Source organism: Falco naumanni, chromosome 4 (genome assembly GCF_017639655.2).
Source record: "Falco naumanni isolate bFalNau1 chromosome 4, bFalNau1.pat, whole genome shotgun sequence".
In the NCBI taxonomy this organism is placed as follows: domain Eukaryota; kingdom Metazoa; phylum Chordata; class Aves; order Falconiformes; family Falconidae; genus Falco; species Falco naumanni.
In genome coordinates, this window is record NC_054057.1 from 27641363 (window position 1) to 27667702 (window position 26340).

Sequence of the window (26340 nt, forward strand, 5' to 3'; positions counted from 1 at the left end):
CAAATATCATATTTTGTCCTTCCTTCTGGGTTTTTCAACTCTTTTTTTCAAGTGTGCATAACAAAACATGTTTGACAAAATTATACCATAGATCTGATCTTTTATGTCTGTATGTAGCTTATACTAGCTGACATTCATTCTCGACCATTGGAAAATTATCAAAAAGGAAGTGCCCAGCAAGTGTATTATTTCAATTTTAGATGTGTTTTGTGAAGGAAGATTTTGGGAATCAAGATTAGTCTTGATGCACTCAGCTGAAGCTCTTCTTCGCATAAAAGGAGCAATATATTGCAAGATCAAAACTGCATTCAGGTTCGTCCTTGGAACTGTATTGAGGTGCCAGTACCAGGGTGATAACGATGCAAACCCGCTGCTTCTGTGAAACTCTTCTGTTTTAAACTGGTGCAAATGCCAGTGTGTAGTTACTTGTAGCTATTCCAACCAGGAAATAAAGCAGGTAAGATCTAGTTGACTTCATAGCTAATTTTATATACCCAGTTTCTTGAGGAAACTTCCACTGTAGCTTACCACAGCCCGAATCTGAGAGTTAAGAGAACAGAAAAGGTGTGGGGGTCAGTCTGATACAAAGGGGTGAAGCTACCATAAATGAAGTAATGATATTACTTGTTCTTATCATTTTAGGTAAGTAATTCCAAGATACTGGCTTAATTTTAGTGTTTTAAATTATCCACTTAATTTGGGGTAGTTTCAGAAGACGTGCCCATTTCTCATATTAAATCAGCTTATGGTGCCTTTAAAGAATACCCCATAAAACCTTTTTTTTTTTTTCCCAGATGGAGTAATTCCTTTTTCTTTTTTATTTTCTTTTTTTTTTCCCATTTCTCCTGATGCTGTTTTTAAATAATTTACTATTATTATTGTTTGCTTGAAAAATTTAGTGAATATTTTCTCTGCTAAGAGCAGGGGAAATGATCTATACACAAGAGTAGGTAGCATGAGCATAGGGTAGCTGTGTATTATCAAGACATTAAAAAATACAACATAAAGACCAGTTCCACATGCATGAGGAAATTGTATTTACCATCTTCATTTTTCCTTCTCTGGTTTCTTGTTTGTCCCTCTTTTTGCAACTTACTTCCAAACAACTTTTAGAGCTAGATTATTCTTTTGAATAGTTTAAATAATATTTCAGGAAGGTGTTGGTGAAAGTTTGATTGGTTCAGAAATTTATGCATTGTAATATTCTAGTTGTCTTTTAACAAAATTGGAGTTTCTGACTTTTATGAGTTCTGAAATTTCCTTGACGCACAAAAGTTTTTGTGAGACTGTGATATAAAATGGTTGTGAGGAAATCTATTGTGGGCTGCTAAGGAACAATGTGTGTTTTAGTAGCATGAGAATTAATATATTTTGTGCTATTTAAAATAAGTGTGTGATTAATTTTTTGATGAGTTGCAGGCTACTGCAAATCCAATTTAGGCAAACAAAATTTGAAATACAAATGTGTTAGCTGAAAATATTTAATCATAGACACGAATATGAACTTATCATGCTCATTGCTTTACACTTGCAAGTTGGCTTGAATTATTAATGCATATATTCAGTGGAAGCAGAGGAGTCAATAGCACCTGACTGGCTATGATGAGGAACATAATCCTGCTGGTCGCCAGTAGCAGGAGGAGATTATTTTTTCTTATTTGCTGTCTTGGCACAGCTGACCACCCTTTTCTGCATATTGCCTCGCTGCCTGCCCCACGTCTTGCTCACTGTGGGGTAGGGAGTGTCGGCTGCACGCAGGCTGCTGCTGCTTCTGGCATTGTATCAGCAATGCCAGATCAGAAAAAAGAGCTTTTTTTTCCTCTTTAAAGTCTTGATCCTTTGTGCAAATGTGTATGTTTTAGTGATAACAAAGGTGATTTTTTAAATTTTATTTTTGGCATGTGTCAGTTTTTCCCATGTGGGAATAAAGTCAACTCGCTACAAAAGTTTGCCTGATAACACTGCCTGGCAATTACAGGCAGTTGGGGTATTCCATCATTTTTGTAGCTGTTTATCTTCCTTGTGTCAGAAATCAATGTTGCGGCAATGGAAAATGTGAAATGAAGAAATAAAAAGTTGCGTTCAAAGTTTGAAGTCAGTGCACGTTACACTGAATTATTAAACAATACAATTTACAAACTTCAGAAACACAATTGATGTTGAAGCCTCTCCATTTCACTTGATAATCAGGCAATGGATGCAGAAAAAAAAGCTAACTGCACACTCTTTCGGTTACATTGCCTTCAATGATACTCTGATGTATGTGTTTGTGTTAGGTATAAGACACCAGGAGAGAGGTTACAGTTTTGTTAGTGGGGCACGTCGTGATTACTGAGCAATGAAAGAGGCTGGGATGTGAAAGGCAACCTGCTGGGCTGCGTTATGAAGGACGGTCAGCGTGGTGTCCATCGGGGTTTGACGGCTGAGACTCAGCGGATCCGCCATCAGCGATGGCAGGGTGATACAGGCAGCGTGCAGATGGCAGATTTCGGTCACCCCATCACACGCTCTCTGGGAAGAGCTGCAGTCCCGAGCGAGCTCCAGGGCACTGGCATGTTATAGTCTGCAAACCAGGGTCCAACCCGGTGCCAGCATGTGGCGTTATGGGAAGGGCTTGTAAATCTCTGGGGAATTTCTGGTGTCAGAGGGCAGCCGCCAGTGAGCTGCAGATATACGTGGAGAGCTTGGATTCCTCCTCTGTCTGGAAAAGACAGGATTTAAGGCACAAGTAGGATCTCCCACCAAGGTTTCAGCACCTTGTTTGAACCGTGAGCACTTGAGAAATTATTTGTTAAGGTCATTTAAAACAAATAGTTTGTCAGGAAAAAAGTCAGGATTAACATTGTGCACTTTAGTGTATTTTTTCCTTTTTTCCTTCTTCCCCCCCCCCCCCCCCCCCCCCCCCCCCCAGTGTCTGCAGAGCCAGTGCTTTTTGACCGTTACCTAGTAATAATAGATGTGTGCTCAGGGCAAAAAGAAAAGCTGATTAAATGTTACATTATTGCTTTAGCTGTCATTTTTCAAACAGAGAGCAAAAGAAGTAGAAAGGAAAATAATAAACTTCTTCCTGATTCTTCCCCCAGTGGCATCAAGCCACGTAGCCTTGTCATGAAAAGGTCACTTAGATTTTAGTCAAAATGAAGGCCGCGAGTACTGTGTTTTATGTTTGGGCTCCTTCCTCCTGGTTTGCACTGTGACACAGCTCCCGCTCGTGCAGCCTCTCGCAGCGACGGGCGCAAGGCAGCGCAGTGAGTGCCGGCACTCCTGCGTTTGACAGAATGGGAGAAGAATGACAGGAAAGAGAAGAGAAAATCATATCCTAAGTGAGGGCTGTAGGAATATTAAATCTAACACCTGACAAGAGATTACTCCAAACCCAGCAGCCTTGAATATGAATCACTGTAATGAACTCTGCATGGAAGTGTACCTGAAGACAGTCCAGAAACTCAGTCTAGTGAAAATACAGTTGCTTTCCTGTCTCTGTCTCTGGCGGTGCATTACTTATATTACATTCACTGATACTCTTGAGGTTTTTTGTTTGCAGCTCTGTTTTTTGGTACTTAAGAATTTCTATTTTAAAAAGTTGATCTATATTTTTATTCCTTTTTTTCCCCCAAAGCAAGCATTAATATTTTCATTTTCTTAGAAATTTTGTTTTCAAGTAAGATTGCATTATTTCGCTTTGATTTAACATCTGGCTAAAATTCAGGAGAGGTTTTTGTCCATGGGAGATACTGTTTAATTTTGCTGGTGTTTCATTTCTGGGTGAACTTTTTAGAAAGATGTGTTATCTCTGTGGCTTTTGCTCAATATTGACTCAATGTGCTGAGAAAAGAATAGCATTTCCTAATTCATCAGCCCATTGGTTCCTTCCTTGTATTCTCATATTTAATTGCTTTATGAATCCTGCCTGTGCTTAGCTGAGATCTCTCTGACATTTACAGCTCAGAGTGGAGTGATTAAAGAAGTGCAGCAGTTTTGTAGGAACCATACAATTACCTTACTAGCTGTATGGGAGTTTTCATCTGGGACCCATAATCCAGTCCATATGGAAGCTGGTTGCCAGCTCCAGTGTTGGTGATCCATTTGCTTGAGGACTACTGAGCTTCTATGTTCTTTGTGTGAAAAAGGTGGCATAGAAGTCATGTATGAGACATTTGTAGCTGATGGTCCTTTCTTGGGTACACAGACAATTTAAGAATAGGAACCATTGTTTTCTTTGCAGTGTTTCTAAAACTAAAATTTGTTCCTGGGCTGGAATTATGCATGAAAAATTGTGAATTGCCAATGGCAGAAAAAAAAGAGGAATTTGGGGTGAAATTCATAAGAACAAGCTCAATCCTGGAAAGTGCTAGGTACTACTGTGGAAGGCTGACTGCTCTTGCTGCTGCTGATTATGGCAGCATGGATGTGCACCTACAGCAGCAGCTTGGAAAGCACTTGTATATCTCTTCAATTTCATTTGGAACCACAGAATATCCTGAGAGCAGGTGACATTCTTAATTTTGCTTATTTAAAGCCCTGTGCATTGCTGCAAATCTAAAATACCAGTGACGGGAACTAAGCCTTCTTAGTTTTGGACAAATTAAGGATAGACCTATTTTCAATACTTAAAAAACCTCTTAGCGAGACTGGTGTCCACCTGCAAAGCAAAAAAATATTAGGGACTGAGAGGTGATTTGCAAAACCGAGCTGCAGATGACCAGAAGAGATGTCTGCAGTGCACTGTACGTGGCATATAACAGCAGTTGCACACAGTCCTGATAACACAAGTGGGAACACGTGGGTGGGAGGGAATGGTCTGAGATGCAGATAGATCCCCTAGATAGCAATCTGCAGCGATAAAAAGCCATGGGCTTGTTAAATATGTTTATGCTGTTTCTGCAGGACAACGGAGGAAAAGAGAAAGCACATAAATACAGATTATGCATTTTGTTGCTGGTAACTGATATTTTTTATTAATGCCAAGACAAAAATGTGTTAGGCAAGTGTATCAAGCACGCCAAGCAATTCTTTGCATATCTACCATATATTATCACATATACATTACTACCAGTGCTCCAAGACATTAATTAAGCATGGTTCTCTTATGTGTAGATTATTCTGGCAGGTTAATTATGGTTACCAAGTTACTGAATCAATAAATGAATGACAGAAACAGATTGCATACCTAGAAGAAGTTGTGTAAAATTAGAAAAGGAACAGAGGGGATATACTAAGGCAGTTTAAGGGGAGATGTCATAAATTTGAATTTAGGCAAAAGCATGGATTAATGTCAAGATCTGTTTGAAAAAAAGAAAAAATATTTTAAATGCTAGTTGCAGGGAATAATAGAATAGAAATAACAACAGGAATAATAGTGTCATGCTTTTCTCCCCAGGTACTGGTACTTTGTATAAATGTATTCCCTTTTTCTGCCCTCATCTTATTTAGTCTGCAAGTGTTACATCTGTTCTGTAGAGTCTTTTCCCTCGCCTGGATTTGCAGTGCTGCTGAAGGTATGATAAAATTCTTGCTTCCGGACTAGTTAGTTCAGAGCCAAGACCTTCCTTTTTGTGTCTGGTATGCTGGTCGTATCTTGTCTCACAGTGACAGGAACTTATTTATATTTACCAAAACAGTAAATGTAAATATAATGTGAATTGTTTGCATTATTTTTGTTGTGTTAGAATAATTTTTGAAAAAACCTATTCACTAATAAATTGGCCTCTCAACTTTGGTCACTAAAGGGAAATAGTTCACTGGTGCGTGGTGGAAGAGACACCATTTCAACTGAAGGACATTCCTCGGAAAGGCCTTGGTTTCTTCATTCATATTGCCTGTGAGAAACCCTTTCAGAGACAGCATGGGCTGGTAATATACCTCTGATGTAACCCTTCCTCAGCGTAGGTGGAGCTGAAGGGTATTTCCTCTTGCCGTAATTTCAGACACTAGTGGACTGAATGTATGCTGCTTGCAACAACTTGGGTAGCAGTTACTGGCCGTGGCACTGAGTTCCCCATGCTGTACGCTTCCCCTAAGCAGCACAATGAGACAGTTGATTTTTCGGTTATGTCCCCATTCCCTAGTTCACTGAATGACACTGGAGTTACATCAGAAAGGAATCCGACAGATAGAAGAGGTGGCAATTTGACGAATGGAGATGTTTCTGAAGAGCGGAGCTTAACCCAGAACATTCAGGTTGGAAAGGCTGTAATTTGCAGTAATGCCAAGCAGCGCAGATTCGCACACTGAGCAAGTGCCACGGTGCCATTGCACCCCAGTGCTCTTGAGAGTCATGTCTTGAATAGCAAAACCTCGAAATGGCACCTTGGGGCTCTCCAGCTGAGCTGGGTAGCCAAGGGCAGGGGTCTGCTCTGCTACCAGTTGCGCTGGTTGAAAAAGCTACTGCTCCCAACTGCGTATCGCAGCATCTTTGCTGGAGGCATTGGTCCTCCTGGCCCATCAGAGCTCAGTGAGCTACTTGGACGACGATTTCTTAGTCTGGCTCCGTTCACAGCAGCAGGATATACTAAAAGCCTCTAGATAACATTTTTACTGACTTGGTTCTTCCTGACATACCTAAGCTAGAGAGTACTTCCATACACAGCACACTTGGCAAATCTAAGGGGTCTACAATTAAAGGATAGTAACCTTTGGGTCAGAAAAGAAGGTGTGTGCAAGACCTTCTGTGCTTTGGCTGACCACTGAAGTTATTTTTCTCTCTGCAAGCCCCACCATCCATTTTGGTCGCCCTGGAAGATAACTTGTCTTTGACCCATGTGTGACCATTAGCACTTCATCCCTCAGTGTCACTTCTCACCTTTTCATTTGTTTTGTTTGTTTTTTTTATCTGTTTAAATTGTAAACTTCTTGGAGTAAGATCTCTGTTTTCACAATGCCAAGCAAAACAAAGCCCCAGTCTTGTTCAGGTCCTTCAGTTTCTGCCGAAATAATTAAAGAGGTTTTGTGTGAACTGTTGCAAAGTGCCTAGAGACTTCTAGATTTGCCTACATGGTTGCCGTGGTGCACCTTGGCCAAATTGTTGTTTGTAAAGCAATTTTGTCTCTAATATAAAAGGCACTGTATAAAATCAGTTCCTATTATGTTTTCATAGAGAATTTTCCATCTAAATTGTAAGCTTAGAATTGCTGACTATCTCCTTAAACACTTCCAGATAATAATGGTACATGTTCTTCCAGCTAATATATATCAGTAGTTTTTATCAAGCAAGACTTGGTTCATAGCTGTAGAAATAATATGATTTACTGGCCTCCAGCCAATCAGTTAATTATCTGCTAGTTACTTAAAGCACCTGGGGCTTTGGTTCATTCCAGTGTAAGTTATTAACTTGCTGGTAAAGGATCAGTACCTCATAAATAGTTTCTCTAAATAACTTTGCAATGCTGCTGAAGTCTAATTTGGTTTTTTTGTATTACTATTTTTAAGAATAAATATGTGGAGGACAGCTTTAAATTGAAGTTGTGTGAGGCAACTATTTTGACTTGACATCTCACATAGTAGCCCCAGATATGTATGAACAGCATACAAGTGCTGTAGACCTGTTACTTTGCCATCTTCAGGTCTTTGGGAGAATCGTGGTAGTTTTACATGTACAGGACTGACTGAAGACTGGTTTGGTTTGTAATAGTTTATTTTGGTTTTTTTTGTCATGTTTTGAAATAATAAGATCAGGTGAAGAGATCTAAGGCCAAACTTCACTTGTGGTAAGTCGATTGAGTTAATTGACAATAGTTAAGGGCTTGGCTGTCTTAAAGTAATTGAGACAGATAATAGACTGTCTTTTTCTGTATCTAATACCTTCTTTCCCCGCCCCCCCCCCTCCAGAAGTCATAAGGCACTTAGGTGTTTGAAATGTGCAGGAATAAATGTAAAAATCACTTTTCTCAGAAGGAAAAAGCTGGGGCTGCCTTTGGCCCAGGAAGCATCCTTTAGGTAGGTTTTGTACCTGAAGGTAGAAAAGAATTTTTCTGTAACCTTCTTACAATTTTCGTTATAAAGAGCATCTCAAGGGATTAATAGATTTTGTAGCTTAAGGGCAGAGAAGAGATTCTGTAACCACTTAGGTCCTGGGCCTTGCTGAGATGCCTTCTATCTCCTAAGTAAACAGATGGACAGGATAGTGGATTTAAGCAGAGGAATTACACAGTGTTCCTGCAATGGGCCATTACTAACTTCTGTGTGAGCTGAACGCCCTGAGAGAACTTAACAAATACACCCAGGTGAAAGGAATTAAATCAATCCAGTTTCAGCTGTAGCCTCAGGTGCAAGGAGATATTAAAAGCTTCCAGTCAAACACAGTGGGCAAAATAGGTGGTTGTTCTTCATTGAGGGGGCGGTGAGGTACTAACATAGGCTGCCCAGAGCAGCTGTGGATGCCCCGTCCCTGGCAGTGCCCAAGGTCTGGTTGGACGGGGTTGGGAGCAGCCTGGGCTGGTGGCTGGTATCCCCCCCCACCCCATGACAGGGGGTAGTAACTAGCTCGTCTTTACAATTCCTTCCAACCTGAACTGTTCTGTGATTCTGTATCCATCAGGATGGATGAGGAACCTGGCAAAAGCCTTGAGCAGCGAATCACTGTGGGAAGCTTCCCATAGCTGCCATAAATTAAAAATGATCTCACCTAGTAAGATTGGTGCAGATCAGATTTGCTTGACCTTGGCTATTTAATATGGGTTTGGATGGTGGCTGGAAGGAGTCGTCAAAGTTGAATAAGGAGAGAGGGAAGAGCACGGCCTGCACAAGAAGGCTGAGAAAGGTAGGGCTTACCATATGGGTCCTGTGATACTGTGGGCAAGAGAAACTGGGGGTCACGGGGGCAGGAGCAGGGCTAGAAGAGGTACTGAGTGCAGTGCTAGTTCTGCCCTTCATGTTCTTGCAACCTGCAAGAAAAAAGCTGCTGTAGCCAAATCTACCCTGTGATGAGCTGGTAGCTTTTGTGCTGCCCTGCTTGCTTCCTTTTTTCTCAAAAAGCCTCATCTGAGGTCGCGTGGTACTGCATGCTGGATATACATCTACAGAACATTCCCTGTGGTGGGAGTTCGGTAGCCAAATAAGAAAGAATAGCTTAAAGATGAGAGCAGGTATGGAGATGAGCTTTGTTGTCCCAGTTTGTATGGGCTGGCTAAGTTGATGGCGAAGCTAGCGGGAGAGGTGGCTTGCCTGGCTAATGAGTGCCAAAAAGGGAAAAAACGTAGGTTTGTATCACTGCTGACAGGTGGTTCAGACTAAGAAATAAACACCAAAGCAAAGCAGCTGTAGCTGAAAATTGGATTCTCAGCAGCAGGAAGTGCCTGATCTGATTGTTTATACCTTTTTTTTGCAAAGCAGTCTGTGCCTTTTCTTTGTCATGTCATCCCCTGCCCTCCCTCCCTGATCCTCTGACTTTCAGCCCTGTCGGTCCTGCTTTGCCTGCAGACCTGGAAGGGATGCGCTGCTCCAGTGTAGAAGCAACAGCTTCTTTTGTCTCGTGTGCTGCAGTTATCTGACTTGTGCATCTCTGAGCAAAACTGATAGGGACTACTAAGACAAGACGGTCATTTTCAATCTTTAATAGCTTATCATAGCTTTAAAATCTCATTAAAGAACTGTGTGTTAGTTAAATGATGATTAATATGGATGCTTATGAATAAAATATACCAATTTATGTCTGATTTTGTAATAATAGCATTAGACTTCTCTCTTTTCTCTGACTTTAGTCTGTATAAACAAAGGCATCACAAGAGAACAGCGTGTCTGTGCTTGTTTAAATCAATTGGAATTAGTGCCACATGCCCTTTGCAGTCCCCCAGTTATGTGGAAGCACTGGAAATGATTGTGGTTCTTCCCTTTTGTACCAGAATAGTTCAAGATTTAAAGCCAAGACCTAACCCCATTCAAACAGTCTGTGGGACAGCATAGGAATTGTAGTAGTATCATTTTTGTGTCGGGGGGAGGGGAAAAAACATATTGTCACACCTAACTATATTTTTTTCTCCTAGTTTTTTTGCCGGTCATTATAGAGCTGCCACCATGAACTTTTTGCCTGGGTGAGAAGATGGTTAGGTTTAAGGCGCAAGTTCTCACTTGTTCAGACAAGTAGATGCCCGTGCATGGAGGATGGGCCCTTTTCAGGGCTTGAATTCTTGCCCCCCTTGTATAGTTTAAGATGACTGGTCAGAAGGGTAGGATAGACAGAAATAAGCTATTTGGAAAGGACAGTAGCACGATCAGGTGAAGATTGGCACTGGTTTGATAAAACCAATTCAAACGTCTGTTTAGAGAATCAAGGGAAATAGTCAAGTATAGGAAGCTAAAAGCCGTATAACATCTCAAGTTTATGCCCTATGCTGCAAGGAACAACAGGATTTACACAGAAATGTCATTAATGGAGTAACTGGTTGTGGGTTTTGTTTATAATGCCAATAAATTGATGTTATGTTTCTTTACTTGCAGCTGCACTGAGAGCTTGTGCTGATGGAGGTGCCAATCGGCTCTATCACATCACGGAAGGAAGCCAGGACAGGTATGTGAACAATAAACTTCAAGTCATTGAAGTCATCTCTTCTCAATGAAAGTAAAACATGGAGGAACAAGATCTGTTTGTTCAGTTACTGAGGTAGCTGCCTGCTCTGTGTATAGTACCCTCACAAACTGTGGCAGGTAGTGTATTAATTTTCCCTACATTACTTTTAATTTTCCTATCCAACTACAATGTTTAAAAACACATAGGTAGCCTGAAATACATTTTTTTCTTAAGCCAACTGGCCTTTTTTCCTCTTGAAAGCTCTGCTCTCAGTCTGTCTTATTTTATGTATCCGTGCTTTTGATGCAGCCTCTGAAAAAACTTGCTGTTACCCTTGCAAGGGTTGACTGGAGGAACATCTGATGCCTCTCACCAGGAGCTGAAATAAAGTATGTCCTCTTCATTCTTCCTGTGAGGCCTTAGAGGAAATCTGTTTTCTTTCTGAAGTGAGATGGGTAATAAAATAAAAAGTCTATTTTTCTTTTTTTAATTATTTCTATATTAGCATCAGGGTGTCACAGGTGACCAAAGGCAAGTACAGAAGTGTCTATAAATGTATATGCGAGGTGAGGAAATATGACTAAAAGGAGAATATGTTCTTGTTTTCTGTAATGGCACATGAAATCGTAAAATACCCCAGTTTTCTGCCCCAGAACTGTTGAGCTGGGGTTGTGATGCAAAATACTGCATTCAAGTGCTTTCTCATTTTTGCAGCGGAACCATGGAATGCTGTGTAATCTGTTACTAATGATCCTTTTTGCTTGTCTTTAGTATTTTCAGTTGTTTTGATCAAGAATTCATAAAGAGATAGTTTAATAAAAACAAATAAATTAATAAAGCTGACTCTGAGGGGAAAGGAATGAGACAGGTATTTGGCAGAACTTAGAAACTTATGAATAGTTTTGTTTGTACATCGAAATCTGATACATATTTTGTGTTTTCTCTCATGGCAAAGTGTATGACGGAGACCAGGGGAAGCTTGGTTTCCTCCTGCCCTTCAGAATAAAGACCAAAGTTGGAGAGGAAGACTGTAGTCTTAAAGTGCAAGTTGACTTAAAATTTCTTCCTTTGTCACCTGTGAGAAGGTTGATGGCTGAGATCTACAACTGCTTAAAACCAAGACTAGAGTCTGTCAGGCACTACTAACTGTTTTAGGAGTATCCCTTCTGTACTCTTCTATTTCTCTTCTCCTAGTAGTTGCTCACAGAGCCATTCACAACTTAATCTTGAATTCAAACAGAAATCTGTTTGATTTGCAGCAAGCAGTTCTCTTTGATAACAGTGATGCTTCCTGGAGAACAACATTTTACATCTTTCATTTTACCTTCTCCTGTAACCCATTCATCTCTTCTGCACACCTTTATGTTCTTATTAAATAAATATAATTCAGGGGAAACTGGATGATTATACATTGACTGAATAGTTCTTTCAGTCTTACATACTTGGCCCTTGGAGTACTCTTTTTCTCTATCTTTCTTCTTCTTATCTTAATTGCTTTGGGTAGGTATATTTTACCTTCAAAGTGATTCGTTTGACAAAAAAAAAAAAAAAAGACGACCTGCATAATTTTGATTTTTGTCTTTAAAGAAATCATTCTGCTGGGAAGAATATTCATTTACTTCTCTGAAGTATTTTCCCTTAAATTCCCTGTCCAGTGTTATTAAAGAGCTGTCTGCTCAGACTCTACTGATATGCTAATCATTTTTTAATGCTGTCTTAACCTTCTGTTTTAAACTCTATTTTATTCAAAGCCCTGATATCTAGTTGTGTTGTATCAAAATGTAAAAACTATAGTCCTTTATTTATATCTCTTGGATGTTACAGTCTTTCTAGAATTAAAGAACTTGATTGATATTTTGGGCTTGATTCTCAGTGACACCAAAGTGTGTGAATAGTCTTACAGAATGGGAATAAATACCATTCTGGGGAAAGGACAGCTTGGAACAGGGGACTGTTACAGGGGTGTCTTCCTTTGGAGATAAGTGAAGTAGTTGTTGCTATTTTGAAGGGTCTATTTCCAAATCCTAGAAAAACATAGGGCTGGAAATGGCTTCAAGAAATCCATCCTTTTCCTCTGCTTTAAAGTGGAGACAAACCATACTTTATGCATACCTCGTTAGCTGGCTTTTAAAGGGAGGAAGCCCATCGCATCCAGCTTCCTCAGCTTTAGGCTAAAATACGCCCAGCTTGTTTGTTCTTTCTTATTGGTCATCTTTTCTTATTGCTCTTATTGACCTCTCTTCGTTTAGTTCCAAACTGTATCTTAAAGTGCTGTGGCTGAAGCTGGCAAGATGCTCTACAGGAGACTTACCCAGTGCCGAGCACTTCTTTAACTTGCTTCTCGTGTTCAGTCGACCTATGCTGTTGAATGAAAAGCAGCAAGAGCAGGTTCAGGGGGGCTCATCTCCTGCCTCCATCCGTTTCTTGACTTATTTGTGTGCCTGAGTGGTTCACGTATTCCCATTAAGCAAAGGAAGCTCTCACCTTCCTCCCTATGGTACTGCTCAGGCTGGCTTAGCAACGTGACCTCGGTTGATGAGTTTAATGTATGTAAGATGTTGTATGTCTTCATCTGTGTGGTGCCATTTTTATGATGTGTTTGGTTGGTTTTCCCATAAGTTTTTGTGACAACTAGCTCAACAAATCTGAATTGCAGTTATTCTTGTTTAAAAACAATCAAACCCAAGAAAACCCATCATTTTTGTAACTAGTAATAAGGAGAAATTGTAATTTATTTATTTTTTTCATTGCTCTGTTAAAACAAATTGCCTTCTAGAGCAGGAGGGGTAGGAAGAGTAACCAAAAGGGCAGGATAACTTTTCCTTTGGGAGGCCTGTCCTTGGGAACTCTGAGTGTTGGGAAAGGCAGCAGGGCTGACGGGATGGACTCCCGTGACCTGTTGCTTTTCTTTCCCTGGCTTTACAGCTCTGAAAGGTTATTTTTCTTAAGACTGTGGTTTTCCTTTGTTAACATCAGTTCCCACTTAGAAATAAGGATTGCTGAACCATTCTTGATTGCTAAACATTTGCAGCTAATCAGAGTTAAAGGTGAGTTACTGATCTCTATGGGATTTTTTTGCTTTTGCCTCGTTCTGTCTGCCTTGCCTATCCTGTTATATATTTCCTTGAATCACTATCAAGCACTGTTACCCACTTCACAGTTAGGTTGTTGCTTATCTGTATCACGCTACGGCAACTTCTTTCTCAACACTTTCTGATTAAATCTTAAGGCATCGATTAACCTGTGTGTCACTGGCTTTGGGGTATATGAAGGTGAAGATACATCGAAAACTATCATCGTATTGGCACTTGTAAAAACAATCATTAGTCCTTGTGTCTCAGATGCTATTTTCCAGAGAGAGGTCAAATCCATCGTGTACCCAGGTTTTGCAGCATTAAGAGTTTCAGGCTAAAGAGGAGAGCAGTGAGCTCTACCAAGAAGGAGGATAATCCTTTCATAAAAAAAACCACCGGGTTTTCTGGGGTTCTGTTTAGTATTTCAGTATATCAGACTTACTGTATGACAGGAGGTGGGTTGCCTACAGTTACTAAGAACATCACTGTCACTACCTTTCTAGTTTCTTTCTGTGAGCTGCATAAAGTGGAGGAGTAGCAGTGAAACTGAAAAATGGTGGTGTATATTCGTGTAGCATTTTCTATGTATAAAACATCCATGAGGTGAACTTGGGTGATGCACAGAAATGTAGTTGCTGCTGTGTAATTCTCCTCTGAACTGGGCATGCAGAGGCATCCAAGAAGCTCTGATTCTGTGTTTGAACATCAGAAACAAATTTTGTAAATGTTTCTGGTTGACGTAGCTGCTAAATTTCAAGCACGGACCTCAAAAAAGTCTTCAAAGCAACTTATATTTAGGAATACAGATTGCTACATTAATTTTGTCTTTCGGTGACGCTATTTCCCCCCCCCCCCCCCCCCCCCCCCCCCCCAAGGATTTAAATAAGCTGTTTAGTCAGAATGAATCGAGGGTATTGGTTGTACAAAGTGATGTTACTACTATAACTTGGATTTAACAAACCCTTCTGTGTCCTAGTCTGTGTTGAAAAGCTGAAGTGGAAAATAGGAGTCTTAATCGTACAGATTTTAGAGCTTACGCTTACTGAGTTTTGTACCTGTAAGTAGCAATGAATAAATTTAGACATATCACAAACTTTTCAGTGCTGACTACTCCTGAGGAGTTTCTTGCACTTCACATGCCTGGAAATGGTTCCCAGGGTGAGCTGTTCCATCACCTTCCCAGGGACTGAGGTGAGGCTGAGCAGCCTGTAGTTCTCTGAGCCTTCCTTCTTGCACTTCCTGAAGACAGGAATGACACTTGTTTTCCTCCAGTCTTCAGGCCCTTCTGCCAGTCACCATGATTGATCAAAGATTATCAAGGGTGGCCTTGCAATGACATCAGCCACCTCCTTCAGCACCTGTGTCTGCATCCCGTCTGGGTGCATGGACTTCTGCGTGTCCATTTTGCTTAAGTGTTCCCTGACCCAGTTCTTTACCACCAAGAATACATCTTCCTTGCTCCACTCTTTGCCCTGGTCTGTGGTACCTGGGAATCCTGAGGGCTGGTCTGGCGAGCAAAGCCTGAGGCAAAGGTGGCATTTGGTGCCTCAGCCTCTTCCATGCTCTGGGTAGCCAGGCCCCCTGTCTTATTAAGCAGTGCACCCACATATTTTTAAGTCTTCTTGTTGTCACCTATACACATATCGAAGCCCTTCATGTTGTCTTTGACATCCCTGGCTGGATTCAGCTCTATTTGGGCTTTAGCTTGCCTAATTTAATCCACCCCCAGGCAGAGCTCCATGTGTTCCAGCTGCTCACACATAACAGGCAACTCCTTCTCAGTCCATCTTCCCAGCCTTTCCCTCCTAAAGAGCCTTCATCCTCTCATTGCAAGACTCCATCCATCTTTCCGCGATGCCAACACGATTGTAGCTCTGCAACTGCACACAGGTCTCTAACTCATCATGGTTTTCCTCATGCTGCATGCATTCTCCAGGGCTTTGTTTTGCCTCAGAGGTTTGAAAAGGAAGCAATAGGCTTAACCTCTGAGCAGGAAGACTAAGCTAGTGTAACTTCCACAAGGAAAAATAGTCACATATTTGCTTGCGTGAAAGATGGAAAGATAACTCATAGTGGAGCTGTCTGTATATTTTGATGGCTTCATGTGAACCTTCTGGCAATTAGTGAGGGTTATTAGGGCTAATTCACCAGCTGTCCTTTCTTCCTTTTGTTGGCTACTTCAGTTGGCTCTTTAGGCAAATTCAGTGTAAGTTATAATCTTAGAAACCACTGTCTGCATTGTCAGGATCATCAAAAAAACAGTGGGGCAACACCTAGCAATACCCATATGTAAAAAGAGATAATTTGTCTTGTTTCCTGAATAACCTTCTACTCATGGAAAAGTGGGTCCCTAATAGGATTATAGAGTGAGAAATTAATATATACTTCACTGTGTTCCATATTGGATTAGAAATAGGGTACTTATGAAGGTAATTAGCCATTGATGTAACTTAATGTAGGGTTGAGAGGAATCCTTTGCTTGAACTCTTCAGATTAAACTAGATATTGTTTTTAAGCCATCTTATATTCAGGAAAAATTTAGAGCACTGATGCAGAAAAACATTGAATGAGGTTTTCTGAGTGTAGAGTTATACCGGAAGAGTACAGTGGTCTTTCCATGTCTTTAAAATCAGTTCATTGTACATTTTGGGGAGGATGTCAGATAGTTATACATGTGAAGTTTTTGCTTTATTAATGTTGATATAAGGATATGTTTCAGTAACGTTTAAAAAAAAATAATTGGCCTCTGAAACTGTGTGGTCAAAGCTATTTGAAATGGCTTTCTCATTGCTGCTGGTGGTGAAGAGTTCTTTGAATTGAGGGATTACAGTCTGAAAGCCAAGAAGGTTGAAAGCTGAGGCAGTACTTTATTTGTCAAATGGCTTAAGGAAATCTTTTACATCAGACATTTTTGCCTGACCTAAAAATTGTAGCAGTGTTTAAAGATCAAAATCAAGATCTTGAGTTTATCCTAATAAATTCTGCAGGACTGTTCAGAAAACCCATCCTTACCCACAGTTGGCTCCTTTAGGAAATACCTGACTTGTGGTCCATTTTTAAATCCTACTTTACTTTAGAAAGCAACCAGGCACCAACAAATTTCAAGAAACCAGAACAACTTATCTCTCAGTGTTTGAAAAGATGAATCAATTTGGAGTTGCAGAAGGTGTTTGTTTCAGTAGTACAGATGGGAAATTCTCAAGGTACATTAAGGTCATCTAGTTTTTGGCTTTTTTCATTTATTTCTTCAATGTAATTACGTTCACTAGATTACATTTTCAAATACATTTTTATTCCAGCAACTATGCACTGTAAATATAATTCAAAGTTTTTTTTCAGAAACTATGGTGAGCTGAATATCAAGAGATATTCATAGATTCAGTCCTCAATTTCAACCACAATTAGCCTCCCCTGTTGGGCGGTGTTCCCTGGAAGTACTAGAGCAATAACATCGCTAGGCATATCCAGCTTGTTTGGTCTCTGAATCAACACTCCCAGAAATGACAAGGGGTGAAAATCATTGGTGGGTTTTTTGGGGGTTTTTTGTTTGTTTTTTTTTTTACTGCCAGGTTCTTCTTGATATTAAAGAGCAATATAAAGGCGGACCAGGACTATGTATTGTTCTGGAGTTATTGGCTAAGTCACTATAGTGCTTTGTTTCTGCTTAGTCATCAGCATAGTTAGTCATCAGCTGCTATGAAGGAAAAAATCTTGGAGTTACATAGCCATGGTTCGGATTCACTTGAGAATTTTAGGAGGTGTAGAAGTACTGTGCTTTGCAGATCACACAAAGCAGAGATAGATTTTGAAGGAGATGCCAGAAACTAGCTGCAAAAGCTATTTTACAGCTGGGTTTGGTTGGAGGTGCTTCTAATTGTAGTTACTACTGTATTCCATAAACCATAAGAGAAAATGGACATGGGCTTTTCCAACATCACCTCAACCTGAAAACAAACAGCAGATCATAATCTATTTTTTTAAAAAAAAAAAGATACATGGGCTTATAAATATTAGCAGAATTTAGTTAAGTTGCTCTTTATGTTTAATTTATGTTGCTTTTGCTAGTCAAGATGGAAATTGTAGAATAGTAGTAATATTTAGAACTAATAATGATGGGAGGTGACAGTGTGGTCTGTTGTTCTGACTCCTGAAGGTCAGAGCTCTCTTGGAAAGAAGGCTTAGTCTCGTACTCTTACAGAAGCTATGAAATGGCTGAGGTACACCTGTGTGCATATATGCAGGTGTACCTTACTGCTTTTATTTCAGGAGACACTGAGAGTAAGTTACTGCCTTAGTACAGGACCATGCTTTACGGGAGAAGAGTGAAAAAGAAAAGCCCTCTTAGGCAGAACTTCTGGATGCGCTTCAGAAGCGGCAGAGGTACATACACCAGGTTTCATCCAGAGGAGGAGTGTGAGTGTTGTCTACTGGTTAAAGTGGAGAGCTAGGAATCAAGACACTTGTTTTGTTCCCAGTTTGTTCAAAGTCATCCAATGAGTTACCAAATCATCTGAGATTCTCAGTTAGTCACCTTTAAAATGGGGGCAAATAGCCCTTAAGAAGGGCTCAAATGCTGTTCTCGTTCGTGTGGTCTCATGGTTTTCTGATATTTCCTTGCTAAGAGCTGTGGCTATAAAAGGGCCAGCTATCATTCCTCCTGGAATTGGTATTTAATAAGGAGTAGTAGGTCCTAGGTTGAGGCAGACTTGATCTCCATGCATGCTCCAGGTACCTGCACGTTTTAGTGTAAATCCACAGAATTTCTTTTTTTTTTTAACCTTTTTTTGGTTTGTTTGTTTGTTTCATACCTCAAGACATTCAAAGACAGCATTAAGACCCTGTTGTTTTAGCTCCACAGACGTAAGTGTGAGACTCAGCTTTTCTGGAATGATCCTAATCATGTTAAAGAGTAGATGGGAAGGACCCGGATAAAAGTCTGGTGAGACAGAGTGATAAGCAAATACAAAACAGATGGACAGTTTGACTTAGAAGCGAGGTCTCCTGGCTGCCAGTGAGGTGCTCTGCCCATAAAACTGTGCTGCCCCAGCAAGAGCACCATAAGGCAAGTTATAATTGCCAACCAGGAAAATAAAGGGTCACAGTTTGTCCAGAACAGTAATTCTGGAAAAAAAACAGGAGAAAAAAAAAAAGTGGCTGAGGAAAGGAGAATATAGGGACTCTTTCAGTTAATCCCAGGTCTCTCAATCAGAGGGTTTGTATTGCTTCAGCTTCTTCTTCAAATAGCTGTGTCTGTGCCCCTGGTGTACTGTAAGTGGAGGAATGTCATCGCCATCTGGGTGATTTCTAGCTTTATGACATGGTAAAATCATTTATGGCCACCCCGATGCTGGAAGTTAGGACTTTGTAGTGATAAAATATCTGTGCATTGAGTCACAGCTGGAAAAAGCAGCTTGGGAAAGAGTCCTGAGCTGGCCTGAGAGCACTCTGCACTTTATAGTGTTTCGGTTCGTTGTGCCTAAGGAGTAATTCTCGGGATCCAGGGAAGGCTGGCTCTGTGTGTAGTATTGGGGTGAAATGCCTGCCTGTGTTTCTTTTGGATCTCTGAATATCAATAGAAATGAAGGATTAGGCAGGCAATGCTTGCTTTTATGGAGCAGTACTTTTTACAAGCATTTGGGGTGGGCCGGGGAGGTGGCAGTTTTCCTGTGGCTGAACCAAAGCAAAACCAGAAAGTTTTTCCAAGTCCCAAACGAGCGTGGGACTTTGCTACAATCATACTTGTCATTTGTAATTTAAAATACCAACTTTGCATTGAACGTGACAAGAGCAATCGCGATCTTAGGTTTGAAAGAAGCTCTGTTAAGACGGAGTATGTCAAGATCAGTGTTCAGTCTGGGAGCACAGAAATACATGTGCTATCGATGACTTAAAATGAACGTATGTTAATAACTAACCTTGAAGTTGACTGATCTGGACTGTTGCCCTTCACAGAGATTTAGGGAAGGATAACTAGTACCTGTTCACCTTTTTGGCTGCTTTTTTTCACAGTCTAGAAAATTCCTGGAGAGAGCGGGTATAGTCCCTTCCAGGTGACTTCAAATTACACAATATTACTTAATGCGATGGAACACAAATAACACCCATAGATAAATTATTCAGATTAGGTTTTGCTGTCTCTAAAATGTTCTTTCAGTAAACTTATTAGTGATTGTTGGAGCGTAAACATCTTCTGGATGTTTATTTCTTGGTTTTCTTTCTTATTCTCTTTCTTCAGTAGACTCTGCTGTCTTTTTATAACGATGTGAAAGCCAGAATTTCTGACTTTTAACAATTTGCATTCAAATGGGCACCTTTATTTTGAGAACAGATGATTGTGTACTTCAAATCTGTTTAAATTTAGTGGTAGTGAAGCCAGTAGCTTGTGAATGGGAGACTTTGTGCATTATAGAATATAATGAGAAGTAAAACTTTAAAATATAAATCCATTTATCTTTAAACTATTTTTCCTAGTTCTTCTGCTAAGATTTGTTTTTAAATCTAATTGTATTCCAAGAGTGTTTCCATTTTACAAGTGGGCTCTTACAGCTTTTCATTTTAAAACGTTTTGTGCCACAGTTGTTTTCACAGAAAATGCTATCAAGAACAATGAACTGCATTCTCAAAGTACCACCAAGGCTACTTGTTACAGTTGATAAATTAGAGCAGTTAATAAATTAACTCTTTACGGCCAAGTGATGAGTACTTTGTGCCCCTTCTGACAAGGATAAGCCATGGAGCGAAAACTGCAAAACCAGTTGCAAAGCCATCCACATGAAGGGTTGAGCATCAATGAATCAGTTGGACTAGGTGAAGTTGCCAAGCAGCTCTACAAATTTCATAATTGAAGATACAAGGATTAGTCCTTGGTAAAAAGTTAGAGCCCTGAGACATGGTAGAGCCAGTTTTGTTCTGCTTCCAGAAATAATTTGCACAAGCATGTGGATAAGGTGTACAGTGGTACCTCCAAAGCTGCTTTTGGATACATTTATATTCAGAGAAACTAAAATCTTCTGCTTCAACTCATTGTTCATATAAAAATCACACTCCTGGGTGTGCACACTCCTCTACAAGCAACATACTACCTACCTTATTTAGGTATCACTCTGGGTTTTATTTTTGCAAAATGGGCGAGAAAATGCCTTGATTTCGTTGTATTTTTTAAAAAAGAGATACTTTTCTGTCTCCATCTTGCATACAGACTTTATTCTCAAAGAGTATTAGGCAATGTACCTGAAAACCATAGTGAATGTCAGTTATAAAGAAATGTAGAAAATTCTAAAGTTGCAGAACATTTTGGGCAAGGGAAGAAAGATCTTTTGGGGTAACAAGTGAAAATACAGAGGGCAGGGGTGTTAAAAGACAGTTGGAAATGGCATAAGCTGCACAGAAATGTCTTGCCTACCCATCCCAAAAAACTCGGTAGAATGACATCTGATCATGTGTTAGGATGGGAAAATGGTAAGGTAGGTTGGATCCAGGGTTACAGAGGGTCCTAAATGGATATCCGTGAAGGTCCACTGGGCTTGTCTTATGATGCTTCTCTGCCTGTGTGAGACGTTCTGTACAAGCAAGTCTAGAGTTTACCTGCAAACTGATTCTGGGGTCTCTGGAGAACTCTGGACCAGTATCAGTATCTCATTCAGCTCTAGCTCGTTAGCTCAGCTAAGAAATGGAGAGTGGCTGGGCTGAGGCACGCGCTAAGGTAATAGAATGGTTTCTGATACCAGAGTGAGCTTGTTCTGTATGCCGTTGGCAATGCCTCTACTTGCAAATACTTTCCATCTCACTTATCTTTTTGTAAGCACTTGTGTACACATAAGCACCCTGAGAACAGATCAGCACTGCACAGATACGCCTAGAAGAGTGAACTTTGGAGAGATAAGAAATAGAACAGAGCAGTAGATGAAGGGTTAGATGACAGTTTCAGAATACCATCAAATTACCTGTCTGGTGTGAGACAGTCTGATCATGAACAAATTCAGAATAAAGATATATTTGTCCCGCAGTAATTCTTTTTAGCTCAAATAGGTACATATGCATGTAACTGTATAAAGTATTGAAAATGGACCAAGGAAGAGATGCATTCAAGTAAAAAACTCACAGCTTTTAGTGGGGTTTGGCTGATGTCCTGGTTTATGCCTTTGAGTAGCAATGAATATTGAACTAAGTTGACTGCAAAATAAAAAAGTCAAAGAAAACTTGAGAATGAATACAACTCAGCGTTGTTTAAATTTGTATTTTGTTCTAGAGAGCAAAAAAGCAAACCATCTGCCTCTGTGGGCACACTACCTGCAGATTCTGCTAGAAATTAGGTTTTGGGGTTTTTTTGGATTTTGAAACGCACGCGGTGAATGGGAGACTGCAACTCGTTCACAGCAACTTTGGCAGAGCTTTTAACACAGACTGTTTTTTTTCTTTCTTTTTTCTTTCTTTTTTGTGTTACTTAGTTTTTCTTCTTCAATGTCACAACACAATGCAGGAATAGATAAGGCCTGTGCTTGCCAAATAGTGACCCAAATCACCTTTTGTACAGATTCAGGATCTTCTGTTGACTTAATTGGGAAGGGATTAACCTCTAGATGGCTAAGCAATTACACTCTCTCCATACGTAGCCCTGAATTCTTGCAATGTAATTAATGACTTATGTGATGCATCACTTCTCCATGGTGAGTACAAGCAGGGAAACTGCCACAGCTGGGTCTTATGTTTCCAGCAACCTGGTACTGTTCCAACAGCCTGTGAAACGGGAGGAGCAAGAGTGAGACTCTCACTGCAACTTTGTCAGTACCCAAGTCTTCCAGAGACAGGGATGTAATCCATTTTTATCCCTTGTGGTTAACAAACAAACAAAAAACCCTCAACAGCTTCTAGCTGTGTAAATAGTGTTTGAGCATCTATTACCCTGATTTCAGATTTGAAGCCAGCATTGCCAATAGTTGGAAATTGTTACTGCCTATTGTGTTTGGGATTACACTGCGGTGCCCACGCAGTGATCAAAATATTTAGAATAGTCTTTGGAAGCAGTAACACCAGGAATGAAATTCATGCTACAGCAATAACTTGTTCTTGGACTAGTAACTCTTGAGGGATATCCCACCTACGCGAGCTGCTTGACTCTCAAACTGCCTGGCTTTCCCTGGTTGTTAAGAAACTCCAGCTGGAATAAGTTTCTTGTTTCTTTTTGAAAGTAAGCTGAGTGGCCCGTTCAGGGTATCACATCATGTGGCTAATGGGAACGTGTAGGTAAGATGTTGTGGATCAGACAGAATACACATGGCAGTTTGCTCTGTATTTCCTACAGTGCGTCTTTAAGTATTTTAATCTCCATGTAAAAGGTGCCTGGCATATGGAAAAGAATAGAAGCAGTAAATAATCATATAGCTGTTCCCCTTCATTTATTCATTATAAGCGTTCTATATAAAGAAGAATGACTGTCTAAGTGAAGGCAGTGGATTAACTCATTAGTGTGGAGAGAGCTCATACGATGCTAGTGAAGAAGCTTGATAAGCATCAGCAGGTTAGCAAAGGTATATTTTTAGAGCTCTTGATGTACAAAAGCCTGACAGAGTAGGTAGCAATGGCAGTGGTTAAAAGTGGATTAAAAAAATGTCACCTCTTTTTGTTCAGCACAAAAGAGAGTGGCATACAGGCGTAGCTCACAATATTTAGTATGAGGGTAGCAGGATTTGTAGGTAGGCTCCCCACACACACACACTTTTGTTGTTTTTATAAATAAGTGAGTGAACAGTAGAGTGATTTATTCCACACACACCCCTTTGCAATTGGTGCGTGTTACAAGTCCAGTGCCCTCATTCAGGGTGCTGCTCATCCAGCTGTGGGCCAGGGTGGGGAGCAGTGCCTGTGGTTGTCACCCCCTCTGTGCAGAAGCGAAGTCACTCTGCAAGGGCTTGAAATCATACAGCCTTTCTGCGCTGGTACACAGAACTTGGGCTGTCACTGCTTCTGTGCCAGCGGGACTTTTGCCTCGGTGTTCAGGAAAACTGAATAGGTTCGGTGAAAGTTGGCACAGGCATAATCTAAAAAAGGCAAAAATTGGAAGGGAGGGAGAAAAACAGGATACAAGGAAAACGATGTGAAGGGAGTGAAATTGTTTTTGACCCCAAAGCTGAAAAAGAGAAAAGTTTCTGGAATAAACCAATCTAATAACTCCAGTGGAGCAACTGTTACTCTGTCACAAGAAAGAAAGAAAGAAAGCAGGCTCTGTAGTAGTAAAGACAAAAGAATGTGATTTGACTCTGCAAGTTCCAGCAGTATCTGTGGGAGGATTGATGTTTTCTAATTTTATAAGCTGCAGCAGGCATGTTAAATGCTGGTGACAGATCAGATTGGAATTGTGTGCATTAAAGTATTTTGAGTGGTAAGAGAAAGACAGACTGTCCCAAAAATACAACTGAAAAAGAGTCAGTAAACAACTCAGTGCCATTTTTTTTTTTTGTTAAAACATCATCTGTGAGATCTGACAACAAATACTTGTAATGAAGAAAGTGACAGATGCGAGTGTCAGCATGCCTTTTTTTTCTGATGCTTTTAATTTTAGGGGGACGGGGGAAACATGCATAATGTGATTTTGGGATGGTTTTGTACAGGAGGGAATCGTGTGAGGAGCATGCGTGGATTGATGGGGGTGTTAGCTCCCGGAGGGAATTCTTAGGATGGTGAAGAATCCGTTTTGAAGAGTTAACACCGCTAGCAAGTGAGTTACTGAACCCACACTCCCTCTGCAAGCATCTGCTCTGATTGGCACCAAGGGGCCAACGTTGATCCATCATTCCAAGCTTTGCAGCAAAGCAATGAAAGCAGCTGTACGGGCTGTGGTTCTGCCCCTCGTCTTGTGAAAAGGTTACTGCTCTCTGACTTTCTTTAGAGTCAAAGCGTTTCAGATTGAACACCAGTTTCTGACAAAGACAGGAGCTGGAACTGTGCTACACTGTCCTTGGGCTTGGTGGAGTACTTAAGCTTCTGATGGCTTAAATTGGAATTACATGGGCAAATCCCTCCTTGTTTCCTTACTCCCTCTTCTCTGCCCTGCAGTGGAAGTAATAGGGAAGAGTGTCCATGATCATGTTTACTGTAATGAGCCTGTCCTCTGGGGAAACCCTTGCAGCATGTTTTAATGTTAATCTAGTATCAATTGATGATTGTAATTTATATGCTTTAGTTCTTGTTCATTAAGTGACCACATGCAGGGTTCTTGTATTTTGTGTGTTCCCCATAAAAACCCATGCATTTCATTAAATCTAAGCATTAAAGGAAGTGCTTCCCGGCAAAGCAATATTCTAGCAGCATGTTGCAAGTGTTACAGGAGGGTCCCAAGGTCACAAACTCCTTTCAAAGGTTAATTAAGTCTGAAAGAAAGGTATTGCGTTGTAATTAAATAGTAATGAGTTGAGAGGCAGGAATATTTGGTATATAATGCAGTACCACAAGGCAAAGCCAAAATAATCTGCAAATTTATTATTTTATTTAGTATTCTATTATAAAATACCCTTGGGTGTCCATGTAATTTTTATTCTCCAACTTGCCTATGACAGAAGGGGGATTAAGTGGTCAGCGCTGTCATGCATATATGTGATCATAATACACCTCGGGACTGGTTTCAAGAACTCTAATAGCATTCCCGATATGCTGAAGAGGGCTTTCATCAGGAGGGTGATGCCTTCCCCGTTCGGGATCTCATTTTTAATCAGAGTGGAAAGTGCTTTCTTTGCCACATTTACACTGGAAAAGCAGTGGCAAGTTTTGAGTCCTTCCAATAGCGCCAGCAGAAATACAGGCGCGTGCGTGACCCCATTTAAGAGCTCATCAAAATTTCCCTTTTAGTTCTTGTGCTTCTGGGGTTTAATATTTCAGCATGTTCCAAGTGTATTAGGCAGGATCTTGGCACAGGGCCACAGACAAGTTGTCAATCCAAATGTCGGGTTTTTTTGCTTTATTCCCTTCCCTCTCCCCCTTGTAAATCAGCTGATTTGGACATTCATGCACTGGCTTGCTCCAGTCTTATCTCTGGAGAGTGGATAATTTTAACTCTGAACATATTATAGGAATCCAGAGGACAAACACATGGGTTACCAGTAGGCTGTAGTTTTCGTTCCTTACTTCTGTGTTTTAGAATTAATTTTCATTATTTTTTTTTTGTTGTTGTTTATCTGAAAGCTGCCTTTGTAAACTGTTTTTCCCACCTTGTGAAAGAAAGAGATGGAGAAATCTGCTCATACATACTCATCCTTGGGCTAGACAAAGGGTGGGCACAAATCCAGGAACCTGCGTTTTGAAAAATTCTGTAAAAGTTGAGGCTCCTTTTACCTTACATCAGCCTTTCCAGGTAATGACACCAGCCGGGAGTACAACTGAAAAGAAATCGTTGCTCTTCTGTCCCGCAGCTCATGGATGCTGCAGCCGCCCTTCCCGAGCCTGGGACCCAGCTGGGCCCCTCCCCCGCAGCTCTGCAGGGGGACTTTGTGCACCGCCCCCCCTTCTCTGTCACGGACCTAGGTAAGAGGGGGGGTGGTTTAGGATGTTAGGGAGCCATCGGCAAAAACCACTGGTGGTGGGACCCCCCCAAAGCGCTGCAGCACGAGCCCCAGCAGCCATTGCTCCCTCGCGCAGGCGTGCCGCAAGTCCTGGAGTGTGTGGGGTGAGTTTGGAGGGGGGAACAGTCCAAAATCTTTGTGCCTTGTTATCGGCACGTAAGTACAAATTCCTGTGAGTTACGAGCTGGCTGGCTGTAACTGGCTGTGCAGG

General features: G+C 40.7%; 1 protein-coding gene across 1 annotated transcript in view; it reads left to right on the forward strand.

The window, feature by feature from the left end:
* TPK1 (thiamin pyrophosphokinase 1) overlaps nucleotides 1-26340 on the forward strand; it is a 250428-nt gene that overhangs the window by 47282 nt on the left and 176806 nt on the right. Inside the window, exon 2 of the mRNA XM_040591790.1 lies at nucleotides 10435-10504. The gene's annotated coding sequence lies outside the window, so the exon portion shown is untranslated. The remainder of the gene's footprint in view (nucleotides 1-10434; nucleotides 10505-26340) is intronic.